The sequence below is a fragment of the Ambystoma mexicanum genome, chromosome 7p (genome assembly GCF_040938575.1).
Source record: "Ambystoma mexicanum isolate Mex_15411 chromosome 7p, UKY_AmexF1_1, whole genome shotgun sequence".
NCBI lineage: Eukaryota > Metazoa > Chordata > Amphibia > Caudata > Ambystomatidae > Ambystoma > Ambystoma mexicanum.
In genome coordinates this window covers 612499957-612514467 of record NC_090939.1, presented here as the reverse complement: position 1 = coordinate 612514467, position 14511 = coordinate 612499957, and the positions used below count along the sequence as shown (strand labels likewise).

At 46.2% G+C, this 14511-nt stretch overlaps 1 protein-coding gene across 5 annotated transcripts in view; it reads right to left on the bottom strand.

Moving 5' to 3' along the window:
- The window catches only part of LOC138526199 (cohesin subunit SA-2-like), a 2217157-nt gene that overhangs the window by 616284 nt on the left and 1586362 nt on the right, over positions 1 to 14511 (bottom strand). The window lies entirely within an intron of this gene.

Here is a 14511-nt window from a genome sequence, read left to right as displayed (position 1 = left end):
CCCCAACTCCATCATTTACCCGGGAGGGTTGCGGGCCACTTCCCGGCAATCTGAAACTTTCTATCTCCCGCTCAATGGGCTTTGCTTTTCGAACACTCACGGCTTCCAGAAAGCCTGCAAATCTTGTCTGGCCTTCTCTCGATCTGCTCCACTGTAGACCAGCCCATTGGCCTTCCAGCATCCACTGCCCGGTCTGCATTAGCCTTGAAAGAATTGTTCCTTCCTATGCCCAGCCTCGCTCAAAGTGTGCTTGTGCGCGCCACCTTTCATTTTCACCGGGAGTGCTAATAAGTTGCAGGTGTAAATTGTTAAAGCTACTTGCCTAACTCTGCCTGGCCTCATTACAGGGACAGGGCCAATGCAAGCCAGGGAAGGTAATCTCTGTAGCCACATTCCTCATCTTCTTTGGTGCAGTACTTTTTTCAATATCAAGTGGGAAGGAATTATGGGATTTGTACTTTCCCATAAAATACGTTAGGATAGGGGTTAGGTGGGATGTGGGAAATAGGGGATACCATGTCTCACCATTGGGAACCTCTACCCCACTCCCTGAGAAGCCCCTACTCAAGTCATCCTCCCTTGCTTGTCCACCCCCAGTATTGGGATCCAAAAGCAATGTCCTTTCCCTGGCCACCTGAATACGGGATCCCCAGGGACTAGGTGGTAAAACACACTTTGGTTTTTCGCATAATAGACTGAATTTCTATCCACCCTTTTGCCTCAATCCCCACTATTGTATCAAGCGCTTTCTGCACCTCCTTTGGGAGACCTCTTAACCACAAAATAGAAAAATTGAATCTCTCGATCCCATGAGTCCCCCGTTTCCGCCCACCACATCTCTTGTATATGCAGTATACATTGTTGCTCATTGTTCGTTGCATAAACAACTGAAAGTCAGATGTGTCTGGGTACGCGTGCTGTAGTGCTGCCCATACTTGGGGCCTAATGTCAAAATTTGCTCTGTCATAGCCATCATCACCCAACTTCACACCCGGATACCCTGCTTTAGCCCATATGTCATCAGTCTGCTCTCCCAATATCAGCACAAACAAACTTTTCACATCTATCCCTCCTATCTTCACGTTTCTTTTCTATTTGCACATCCCTGATAGCTGTACTATATATCCGAAACAAAACGTCTCCCGCCCTCCATTCATCCACCCCTACAGGCACTCGATGCCCATCCCTTCATACTAGTTTTAATCGCGCTAATTCACCTTCCACCTTTCTTAATGCATCTACCAGCTCTTTGTGTGGTTTTGCGTCATCTCCCTTCAGCTTTTTACCCCTCCCAGCTACTGATGCTATGGGGTTGGGAAGATTCTGTACCGTGGTAGGCAATGGGGTATACGTGTGATTTCTGTATCCTGCCCTGATACAGCACGCTTCGGGTAACATCCTACAGAGGATATCTGTCTGTTTCCATAGGTGTTACGGGGGTGCTCGGGACAGTAGCCGTGGCAGTAACAATACTCACGAGTCGACCACCTCAAATACTGCCTGGGAGGAATAAGTGGAACCACCATTTTCCACAATGCCAACACCTTTATCTATTTTATTTCTTCTCCCGTTATATTTAGCTGTTAACAATGTATACATGTGACTTAGTATCTCCCTATTATTTATGCCCTGGTCCGGCCATGGCTTAAACATCCCTCCCTTTATTTCCACATACCATTCTCTGTGGCATTTAAGCATCTTGTCTCGATACAACAGAAGGGCTTTGCACATGTAATCAAATGGGGTTGTTGGCTGCATGATAGCTACCCCTCCCCGTCAATATTTTTACAATACTGTCAACACCCTTATCCCGCCCCAACAACCCGTATCCCCACCTTGTACTGACTTCTTATACCCTACACTCACCGCTCTTTACCCACATACACAAATACACACGCGTCTTACACCCTTCATATGTCACACCTCAATCAGCCTTACTTTGGCCACCCTTAACCACATCACACGACAAAAAGAAATTTCCAAAAATAAAATCACAATCAATTCAACTTTTTTGTTCCAACACCCCCACTATATCAGGTGAGGAAATCGCGGGCCACTAAGGGCCTCTACCACAACTACTTTTTTGTTCTCACGCCCCCCCTTATATACCGGATGGAGAGATATACAGAGCCTCTATCCATATCCTCTTCACTTCCATTATACAGTGTTGTCTTCTCCCCTATTACCTAAGGAAAGGATCCCGTTACTCCACAAACCATAATATAAGATCCTTGTTAAAAATATATACAGCACCACGTGGTTCTCCATTTCGTCAATCCAAACTCTCATCACCATACATATATACCCCTTCTCCTTTATGCTCCCCAAAACTCATACATTTCATCATACTTTATTACATATTTGTCTCCAAAATGGGATGCACGTATGTCTGTGTGTTCACCCAGAGTCCTCTGTCACAGGGTCCCATCAATGTCCCGCACAATCCGGGGACAGCGCCTGCTCCAAAGGACAGACAGGAATTCTGATAACATGGCTCCTGTAAACCTCTCAAAGGTTGTGCACAAGGGAGGACTGGTCGCTGCAGGTGGGCACGGCCCCTCCGGATGTACGACCAGGAACCCTCTGTCTTCATGACAGTCACTAGGATCACTTCTGGGTCACCAAAAATGTAGGGCAACTCCCACCGATCAGAGCAAGAAACTACAACCTTCTAAGGAAAAAGGCTAGGTGCACCCTTTTTCAAGAAAGACAAGAGCATGTGGACCCGCAGGCAAATATCCATATAAACTGTGTTATGTCCCGCAGCAAAAGAGCTCTTAATGCAATTACAGGACCTTCACTAGTGGCCGATCTGCTATCATACACAGTGGCAAACAACTGTGAAAAATATTATCAGATTAATATAGCCTCCCTGAAGAACTGCTGTGATACAAGGGCACCCCTGAAGTCTAGGAAGCAAAATAAAAACAGAAATATAGCCTGGTTTTCAGAAGCTTTGAGAGAGCTAAAGCAGAATTATCGAAGGAAGGAAATAATCTGGCAAAAAAGACCTATCTTCACAGCCAAAGAGAGACTGGCGGCTTACAAACAAGTAATTGTTCAGGCAAAATGACAGCTCTTTCAAAGTCAAATTACTGCCTCAAAATATCAGTCCAAGGAATTATTTACCACAATTAAGAACCTCTCCCTTCCATCTTCTGCTTCTTTTAAGTCATCCCCTTCCTGCGCCCTAGCAAATGATTTTAAAGCTTTTTTTAATGATAAGGCTCAAACTATTTGTGTGAATATTGACGCACAAACCACTACCTTAATGATGCCTGACCCAAAAGAGGATTGCCCAAAGACTGCTACTTCTGTGTCCTCCTCCTCCTCATTCTCACCGCTAGGAAATTGAGGCCTTGATTCTTCAGTTGAAACCTACTAATCATCATTATGATCCTATCCTAGCATACCTGTACAATATCCGTCATCTTTGAAACCTTTGACACATTTTGTGAATGTTTCCCTATCCCAATGGGTGGTGCTACAAAAACTTAAGAAATCGGTCCTTATGCTTTTGCTGAAAAAGCCCACCCTGGATCATCAGGTGTAAGAAAATTATCGGTTTATTGCAGGCCTCCCCTGGACAGCAAAGATTTTGAAAAGGATAGTCACCACAAAGCTGCAGAATTATCTAGAGGAAAATGCTATTCTAGATAACTTCCAGGCCGGTTTCAGATATGGCCATGGGACTGAGACCGCCCTGGTGCCTGTGTGGGATGATCCTAAGGGCCACTGACGATGGTGATCTAAGCATGTTGATCATGCTCGACCTGTCAGCGGCTTTTGTCACAGTAGACTTCGGCCAGCTGCTGAAGAGACTTTCAGCGGTTGCTCAGGTCTCAGAGGACACTTTGAAGTGGTTCTCCTCTTTTTTGGGACATATGACCCAAGCAGTTAAACTTGGAGCTTTTTATTCCAATGGCTTCCAAGTCCTTTGTGGAGTTCCTCAGGGGTCATCACTGCCGCCTACATTATTTAATATCTATGTTCGTCCTCTGATGGAAATCATTTCAAGATTTAATCTGGAGTACCATTCCTACGCGGATGACACGCACTTTTATGTCAGATTAAAATCTGTCCTGGAAGCAACACAAGTGTTTTAGCTTGTGCCAATGTCATAAAAAAATGGATGACGGGGGGACGTGCGCTTTAGGGCCCAAATCCCCCTTATAACCCCACCAAACAGCCTGAATCAAAAAGCGACGAGCGCTGGAACGCCCCAGGAATCGATGGCGCAAGTTTGAAGCAATGCAGAGCTCTCCCGAGCGGGTTACAGGCCGAATCCCTGGCCGACAGCAGACCCCCGCCAAGATGGCGGCTGGGTCATGAGAGGGAGTCAGAGCTGGCGTCCGGCGAAGAAGAGGGCAGGAAACCACCAGGTCCCCCAGCAGCGACGGGGGGAAAGCAGACAGTTCCGGTGGTGGTGCCGTGAGCCATTGACGGTCAGTGGAATGCCAAATGCCCGCCACTGTCCGAAATAAGTGGCATAGCAGAGAGGACTGCATGGAGAGGCCCTTCCCCCACGCGCAAGCAGGCAGCTCGACGGGAGGATCCTGGCTCTGAGGCGAGCCGTTGGGAACCCTGCATACCTCCAGGCAGATGTAAGGAGAAGCAGGAGGGAAGGCTGGCGCAGGGTGAAAGCGGCTGTCATGAACCGGGTGCAATTTGTGGGGCGATAGTGAGCAGCCAACACTTGCGGCAGGCTCCTTACCTCACGCCCCCAGAGAGGAACGGTGTGGCCTCGCGCTGGAGGGTGGAGGTGCGGCTCCGACTGGATGCAGGCCAGCACAGGGGAGACTGCAGGATGCAGCAACATGCTGGTCAGAGCTATAGCTCTACATAGCATCAAGTGGAGGGCAAGGCTCATCATACACATGGCCATAAAATGACTGAAACAATAGGAAACATGGTATCATACCCCCTGGCATATATTCTGAGCTCCAGAAACGCTGGGCTGGGTGGAAGTCCAGCAGAAGTCAAGCAATGCACACAAAGGGTCCCATATGAGCTGGCATAGTTAAAACCATCCCGGAGAGCAGTGACAGCTTGAGGAGCTGCAAGGCAGAGTATTAAGCATAAAAAAGGGACTGGTGCCCCTGAGTCAGAGGGATTTGGGGCAAAAACGGCATACTAAAGGAAGAACCGCACAGTGAGCTGACAACGGAGGGTGCCACACGTTGAGAGTGACAACAATGTGAAACAACAACTGTGAAGGGGCAGCTTTCGGAGCCTCTGGGCTTATTTGTAGGCACGACCAAGCCAGCAAAACGCTGGTGCAGGCCCCTGGGCCCACTGACACAATCGAGGCTGGCCAAACAGGTGCTGAAGCAGAAAGGCGCAGCCTCTGGCGATATCAAGGCTCTGATGCAAACGGCAGAAACTCTCAAACGTAACCAGCAACAGGCAACTGTGCAGATTCACTCTCCACCTCCGGAGGAATCATGAGAGCCAGAAAATCCACCCATACGGAAATCAGACTTGCTGGAAATGTTACAGGAGATTAAAAAAGATATCAAAGACAGTGCCTCTGATCTGGCCAAGTCCATAGCGTACCTTAACAAGGGCTGTGGAGAGGAGAGTCGATGATGTGGAAACAACAGTAGCTGAACAAAGACAGGAACAGGACGATATGGCCAGGAGGATATTGGAATTAGAACAACAAATGGACCGCGTCCAGAACAAACAGGAGGATGCAGAAAATAGGTCCAGGTGAAATAATATTCGAACCCGGGGAATCCCGCAGTCCGTGACGGACACCGACCTGAAACAATATGTTGTAGACCTGTTCAAGCAAATGCTGGGCCCTGAGGACATTGTCTTGGATCGAACGCACAGAGTTTACACAACGTACCAGCTCAACAGGAATCTGACCCCAGATGTGCTGACCCAGATACATCGGTTTCAGCAGAAGTAGGATATCATGCGGGCAGGCCATAAAAGAGCTGATATGCTTTCGCGCCGCACCAATCCAGTTATACCAAGACCTGGCCCAGGCCACACTCATGAAGTGGAAACGCCTGAAGGTAGTTACGGATTGGCTGAGAACAAGGAAGGTGCGGTACCGATGGGCGGTTCCAAATGGGCTTCGGTTCGAGTGGAAGGGACAACGCTATACAATCTTCAAGGAGGAAGATATAGATGACCTCATGAGGGAGGATGGTGCGGACGAAAGTAGTGACAAGGCCTGCGTCCCATCTTGCAGCAAAGGCGAATCTGATGGTCCTGAGAGGGAGCAATGGAAGCCTGTGCAGCCCTGTCCGAGAGATCGCAATAAGGAGACTAAAGCAGCAAACCCTAGCAACTTAGCAGCGTCATGAAGAAGGGAGCCGGTACTTGGGATCGGCTTGTCGAGATTACTGAGGTGGAAAGGGGGGCTCTGTGGGACAAATGGTTGAGGTTGCCTAGAAAGAGGATGGATGGGCACGATCCTTAGAGATGGCAATGGGGTGGGGAGTAGGAGTGGGGATGAGAGGCATCGGACCCCAAACTCCCGGGGTGTTGTTTACACACCCAGTGATATACCTTGGTTCTACCATGGTGGTAATTGTTAGTGTTGAAAGTTGTGGGGTTGTGATACGTTGGGAAGTTGGGGGGGGATTAAGACACAGGGCTTTTCAGTTGAGAACTGGGGCACCACAATAGACTTAATCTGGGGACTGGTGGGTTTTGTAACGGAGTTAAAAGGACATATCCGAAACTTGATGAGGGCCGATTTGACGTTTGTAACATTAAATGTCCAGGGGCTGAATTCCCAATAAAAAGGGAATCGATAATGAAGAGGCTTCTCGATCTTCAGGCCTCAGTGGTGTGGTTGCAAGAAACGCACCTGCTCCCCGGAGATGAACATAGGTTGTGCCACGGAGCCTTCCCCACACAATATTTCGCCTCCAGCTGATCAAAAAGGAAAGGAGTTGGCATATTCCCCAGGGATCTTGCATCTCGCTGACTCTCTACAATGTATTCACCAAGCCCCTCTTTGACGAAATGGACTATTTGGGCATCGCAGACACAAATTATGCAGACGATACCCAAATCCTCCTACATCTTACCTGAGATTATGTCACAGATCTGTCTTTGGTGAATAGAATATATGGCATCGTTCAGGCATGGATGGCCATCCATGGACTATGCCTGAACGATGATAAAACAGAGATTATCATCCTAGGCACCACGGCCCATTTATCCAAATTAAGTTCGGACTATGCATATTTCACCATTGATGGCAATGACATCCAAGTAGCCAAGGAGGTGAAGACCTTAGGCTTCTACCTAGATGTCACCTTTAACTTTACAAAACAAGTTAATTCTCTAGCATCCTTTTCTGCATACACGTGCAAACTAATCAGAGCAGGCAAACAATTTCTATCCACAAACAGTTGTCTAATTCTATCTAGAGCTCTCATACTGTCCAAACTGGACTATGGTAATGCCCTATACATTGGTGTGAGCAAACATATCATAAAAAAAATACAGGTACTCCAGAACAACGCTCTGAGAGCAGCACTTAATATAAAAAGAAAGGAACACATCTCCGCCACCAGGAGAAAATACAAATGGCTATCTACTTTTGACAAAATTAGACTCAAAATTGCCACCCTCATACACAAATGTCTAAAAAATAAAGCACCGCCTTACTTAACTGATAGGATTATCAGAAAAACTTCCCACAGACTGACCAGATCAGTAAATTCCATCTATATCCTTGTACCACGCTTTAAACTCTCTACCATTGGGGGATCTAGCTTCCCAGTTAAGGCAGCTCCACTGTTGAACTTCTTGCCTCCTTTCCTAAGAATACACCAAACCTTTGCCAAATTCAAACAGAACATGACTGATTGGATGAAAGATAATGACAGTAAATCAACATGCCTCAACTACCTTCACTATTAGATGCTAGTTTAAATATTCTTGCTATACTTTGTACATGATTGTTCATGCTCTTTCTCACTGTATACTTCTCTGTATATTGACTCCTATTACTCTGTAATTAGACCTGTATGTAAATTGCGTGTCTTATATGATCCTCGATGTACACCTTGTACCTATGTAACCAAGCTGAACGTATTCTTATTTCTTGGGCCCTGATACCCTAGGGTCTGGTGCGCACTATAAATTAATAAACAAACAAACGAACAAACATATTGTTTACCAGGGGAGTAAGCTTCAAGAGGCAATTCATTAAAAGGGATTCGGAGGGCAGATATATGGTGCTGGGAGGGGAATTGATGGGACAACTGGTCACGCTGGTTACGATCTATGCTCCCAATGAGAAAGAAGATTGGTTCTTACTGGGGCTGCTGCCCAAGATCGCAGAATGGGGGGTGGAGCAGATCCTTATAGGGGGTGATTTCAACTGTGTAATGGATGCGGCCATGGATAAAACCCTCTATGCTACTGCCGCAGACAACATCCACAGGCAAGCCCTAGCCAGACTCTTTAGGGAATTGCACTTAATTGAAACACAGCGTTTTTTCCGCCCTCTGGACAAAACGAACACTCACTACTCAGCAGTGCATAGGGGATTCTCGCGGATCTACATGGTACTATTCCTGGACACCATGGTCCCACAGGTCACCGGGTTGGACATAGGGGTACGGTGTCTGTCTGACCATGCACCGGTTCTTCTGAAAGTGGAACCGAGAGTCCGGCTCTCACGAGTCCGAAGGCCATGGCGCCTGAATGAGATGCTTCTTAAGGATCAAACCCTTAGGACGGGGATGGAGGAGGTCCTCAAAAATTATTTTAAAGAAAACATTACGCAGGGGGTGGACTGGGGAACAATCTGGGACGCTAGCAAAGCAGTGGTACATGGGGAGTTCATTACCCAGTGTTAGGGAGAATTCTCTCTTTAGGCTGAATTTCCTAACCTAGTGAGTCCCCCAGCAGCTTTGCTGGATTTCTAGAGTTTGTTTTTTTTCTCCTGCCAAGAGTGAGACTCTTTTTCTCCCACTCTTGGACATGATTTATGGTGTTCCTTTGACTGTTAATGTGTTTTATGGGCTATGGGGTCCTTTACTCCATAGGGTCTCATGTGTTTTTACTATGTGTGTTACACTGCACCCTCCGTGCAGTAACACAGGGGTGTCATAGTGACCCCCCACCAAAGACTTCATACCCTGTGACTGACTACTGTCTCTCAGGGCATGTAAAGTCACCATTGGTTTTACTAGTCCCAAATTATTAACAGAAACCAGTACAAACCATCATATTGTGGACGTACTGGAAGGGGCAATTCGATTGCCCCGAGGTCTGTTAGTCGAGGGGGCAGGTCTCCGTCCCCCCTGATCGAGTTTTGGCTGGTGGCAATGGATACTACTTTTTATATTCGACTGCGAATATCTCCCTATGGGATTTTCCCATTGTTCGAGGCTACCAACTTTAATTATTTAATTCTCATAGCCTCAAACGTACTGCCGGTTTATTTAATTAATATTAATTCGCCAGTTGGTATTTTTTGCCAGAACTCGATTCTAAAATGGCGTTTGTGTTCTCTTCTGTGACTCCAACCCAAGTCGAGCCCTTTGTTCCACATTTTGGCGGGTTTCTCCACAGAAGCCTCCAAAAGTGGTGCCACTCTGTCTGGGTACCACAGGGGGTGTGGGAGTGGGTTTAGACACCCTGGACTGAGTTACCATGGTAACTCAAGTCGCATTCTTGTGTGAATGGCCCAAGTGGTGAGTCGGCCAGCTCACCACTTAGCATGTTTGATTGACAGCTAGGCTGAGTGAATGGGGGTATGCTGCATAAAAGCAGGGCTTTGGGGACTGGAACATCAGAAGTCGCCACAGGACCTGAGAATCCGACAAGGGAGAAGCTGAGCCGACCTACCACGACGACACCACCGGTGGAGCCCTGCGGAACCGACTCACCACTTCCCAACGACAGAGAAGATCTCTCGGCTGGAGAGGCTTCTTCCCCTGACTGGTGGGCACAACCAGTTTACCTTCTTCTCTTCGCAACCCAGACCGGTCTGTGGTCGAATTGCCAGTGCCAAGCACCACGGCAGCCGGATAGCCACTTACCACTGGACCGCGAACCAACGGACCGCTCCTTGAACCTGAGAAACTCCGCGGCTGGTTTCTTCCCTGGCAGTGCAACGGACTCATGTCTTCCTCCCCGACGAGATCCTCTCTTCCGCCGGACGAAGCACCGACTTGCATCCGCTGCCAGGAACAACTGCCCCCGCTGGAGTATTCTCACCACTTTAAGGTACCGTGTCCGCCAGGCCTCCCTTTCTAAAGATTGCTACAAGGTAATAATAACCCCTTAACCTTCTGGACTGGGCTGGCCGCCTTGACCCTCTAACTGGTCCCTTTCTTTGGTCCAACTCCTTTTTGAACCGTTACAAGACTTTTGTGCACTGCAACCGTGTGACCTTGGACACATTTCGTTTTGATCCTCTTAAAGCGGGTCCGGCCTACTGAATCTGAATTCACGGTGTTACTTTGCCTTCCTCTCTTGTTGTGTTCGTGAAAAAGTGTTGGGATCTGTTTCATTTGATTCTCTGCTTTTCTCTCCCTTTTTAAAACAAATTATTAGAGTGCCATCTACGTTAAGCGCTCACCGCTGTCTGAAAATAAGTGGGGCTTTACTTAAGACTTGTCTAATATTCTTTTAAGGGAGTGTATATCTTTTAGTGACTGTGTTTTTGAATTGCTTACTATTCGCGCCTGTGTGTTTTTCTAGATGTGGTTTTAAATAAATAATTTTATCTCTTTTAAACCAAGCTCTGGTCAGTGTTTACTTGTTCTACTGTGCTCTTCTGACCTATTGTGAATACTCTGTATACTGCCTAACTCTTCTTGAGGGAAGTCTGACTGCTCAGCCACAGCTACCAATTGAATCTGTGTGGTACAGACTGCTACCAAGTGGGTTTACTGCCAAACACCTGTAGTCCTAAATCTTTTGCAGTGGTCCCAGAGGGAACTGCACAGGTTTCTGCCTAACACCCATACAGCAAACTTCCTGAATGAGGCGGGATTTGGAAACTGAACTGGCTATTGCCGAGGCACACTATAAAGACCAAGGGATGTAAAGGGCCTGGCGGGCATTGAAGAAATCCAGGGCTGAGCTAGAGACACTTCTCGCAGATGAGTCTGCACAACTTCTACTACGTACTAAACAAACTTACTACATTAAAGGGGACAAAGCAAACCGATTCCTGGTGGCTAAACTAAGGAAGCAGAAAGCCTGCAATCACATTAAACAGCTTAAACACCCTGGGGGGGATGGGGGGGGGGTGGAGGGACTGATGAGAGAGGAGAAAGAGATCACCGAAATGATGCACTCATTTTACACAAATAATCTGAAGGAGGATAATCTAGAGAGGGGGGCACAAGTGGAATTCCTGGGTCGAGTGGCACGTCCACGAATCACAGACGCAGACAGGCAGATGCTGGAAGCAGCGATTTTGGAAGAGGAGGTGGGAGAGGTTATAACGGCCATGAAGGGGCACAAATCTCCTGGTCCTGATGGATTGTATACCACATACTACAAGACGTTTAGAGCCTTCCTGGTGAGCCCCTTAACTACAATATTCAAAAACAGGGAAGACCTCTGGTGATATGGGCACAGCCACCACAGTTCTCCTCTTAAATCCTGATAGAGGCCTGATGGATTGTGCAAGTTACTGCACTATCTTCTTATTGAATGGGGACGCAAAAATGTACTTCACGATCCTAGCCCGAAGACTGGCGAGCATACTCCCAAAACTCATCCATCAGGACCAGGCTGAATAATCAGCCCCCAAAAGGGCGGACTCACCAGTAACAAACTCAAAGTGTCAAGGTGGGGTGCTCCTGCTCAACCGACAGCAGCTAGACCAAACTGGCAGAATGGAGGGTGGACGGTGGGGGAAGGGGAGTTGAAATGTTATAATGTTATAAGTGTTACTCATGAGCCGGTGCAAGATGAGGAGGGCATCAGAGGGTAGCAGAGGATGTAACAGATGTATACCGCCTTAATGTGTATGTGTATTGTTGGTGCTCTTGAGAAATACAAATAAAGTTTGTAAAAAGAATAATAATAATTCGATGACAGACAGCAAACTCCAGCTTAATCCTAACAATCCAAATATAATAGTGTTTGGCCAAAAAAAATCTTCATAAAGGAGTATCATGCCATCTATTCCTGTCCTGTCATCTTTGACGCAAATACTTATTTTTCCAACAAAGTAAAAAACCTTGGTTGCCTTTGGCAGGCATCCTTGGATTATAATGAACAGGTGTCAGAGAAAATAAAAGTCGTCTTCTATATTGAAACCTATCCTACGGTTCATCCCAGAAATTTATCGGGCGGTGGTTGTGGGACCATGGTTAATTTTAGGCTTGACTACTGTGGCACCCTTCTTTTGGATGCCCTTGTTTTGGGTGCCCCAGAAAGTCAATTACACCGTCTGCAGGTAGCCCAGAACGCTGCAGTTAAGATTGATATATAATCTTTCAAAATGTTCTCCTATCTCCATACATCGGAGAAAGCTGCACTGGCTGCCTGTCAGAAAAAGGATTGAGTTTAGAACACTGTGTTTGATTTACAAATGCATGCAAGGGACGGCACCCAGATACCTGATATCTAAAATTCAGCTTTATCAGCCCTCCTGAGTGTTGCGTTCATTCAGCGAAAATGTGTTGGTCGCCCCCCCTCTTACTACGCCACCCAGGGATGATTGTCATTTCTCTATTAAAGGCCCTCGCCTCTGGAACTCTCTCCCAGATAAGTTGAGGAATGCCCCTTCAATTGGTGCTTTCCGCTCAAAGCTGAAAACCTTTCTGTTCGTCTGATTGAGGAACTCGGTGACTTTGCTTAAACTGAGCAAATATCATGAACATCTGCACCTAGATGCAGGATTCTTGCTTGGTTCCGTAAGGATTTGCACATAATAAATGTCAAATCAAATCAAGAGTGTTATTTTGTATGCACAAAATATGGCGACAGGGTATTACAAATCCACTGGCAAAGAGCTCTCTGACGTCTTTCTTTCAAAATTCAAGCTACAAACAGATACATCGTCACTCAAGACGCACTTGATATACAGTGCTAATCCCCCACCCTCATTGGCTGCTGCCTATATACATGTTAATGATTACATATAGCCTATTCTACGATTGGTTCCGCTGTCTTCTCGCTCATCTTCTCCACACATGGGTGACACCCTCGTCCATCATGGAATGCTACAAAGAATTGCTTAAAATCAACTGGCACCACCCTACCTTCAATCCTAATCACATGACATGCAACTAGCTATCAGTGGGAACTCAGTGGGCAACTTCGATGTCAGCCTGTTTCTGGCGTACAAAGCAGTCCTTTTCTCACCCCAGACACGATGGCGCCCCCATCATGCCCTCCCCACCATATGGGCAATATTTTGAGCTCTCCTTGGCACAAAACATAGGTCATGTCGTTCTTAGCGTTCCCCTTTATCAGTTCCCCTCCCCAAGAGTGAACCTTAAGTCCCACTAATCCAGTTCACAAAGGATTTAGGGCCCTTTTCCCTGTATATCTGATAGTTCAAATGGAGTGACCATCATTCTGGGGGGCGCTAGTGTCTTAAATCCAAGTTACGCGTTTTGGCATCCCCAGACCTTTGTCATAAGCATATTTTTGGCTTGATAATAATCACTTTCCTTATGTTGCTGTTTTACAATCCCTGTGTTTAACCCCGTTCTGGAAGCACTGCGTTTTTACCAAATTTGACTATTGATATGTTAATACTAGTAATCATTTAACTTTTGTAGTATCAGAAGGTTAACATTTGTGCCATAGGTTGCAGATGGAGGGTTCCAATAACTAGTGCTTGAATATTTGATTCAATTCCTATGATGTCAATAAATGGTCAAGGTGTATGTAATGTAACTTCCATAGCCACTGTGATATTGATGAAATAATGCCACTTATTCTTAATTCCAGTTCCCAATTTTTGGCAAAAACTGTGTGATCTTCGCCAAACCTATTTCCCCGTCTGCTTCAATTCTCTTATCTGACAAATGTTGGAAGCATGGAAAGGATTACAATAAACTAAAACACCAGTATGAAGACATGTGGCTGAATGATATGATATGATATGGGCTAATGACAATGAGGAATTTGTATATCGCTTTGTTGCGGAATAGTAATCGGCCTAAGGACATATGGTTTGAATCATTGGATATATGGCGAATACTGTATTACCTAGTGACACTGACGAGAAATCTTAAAACCTTCCCTCAATCTATGCTTTATGTATTGCTATGCGTTTACAAAGTTACAACCCGCCCATTCATACGTGTTATGTTGCTTTTGTATTTACTTCATCAAGTGATCAATAAACAAATTTAAAAAAAACACCAGTTGTGTGGTAATAAATTAAAACAATTGGCTATAATAGGAAAGGTAGGACATGTAGTGCATGATCACGTTGCTGACTTTGTAACCAAACAATCTGGATTCTAATCTTGTCTTCCCTGCTTGACACAAAAGGTGGCAATCACTTGCTCCCTGTTCTTCAGTTCCTTTGTCCGTAAATGTTTTCTT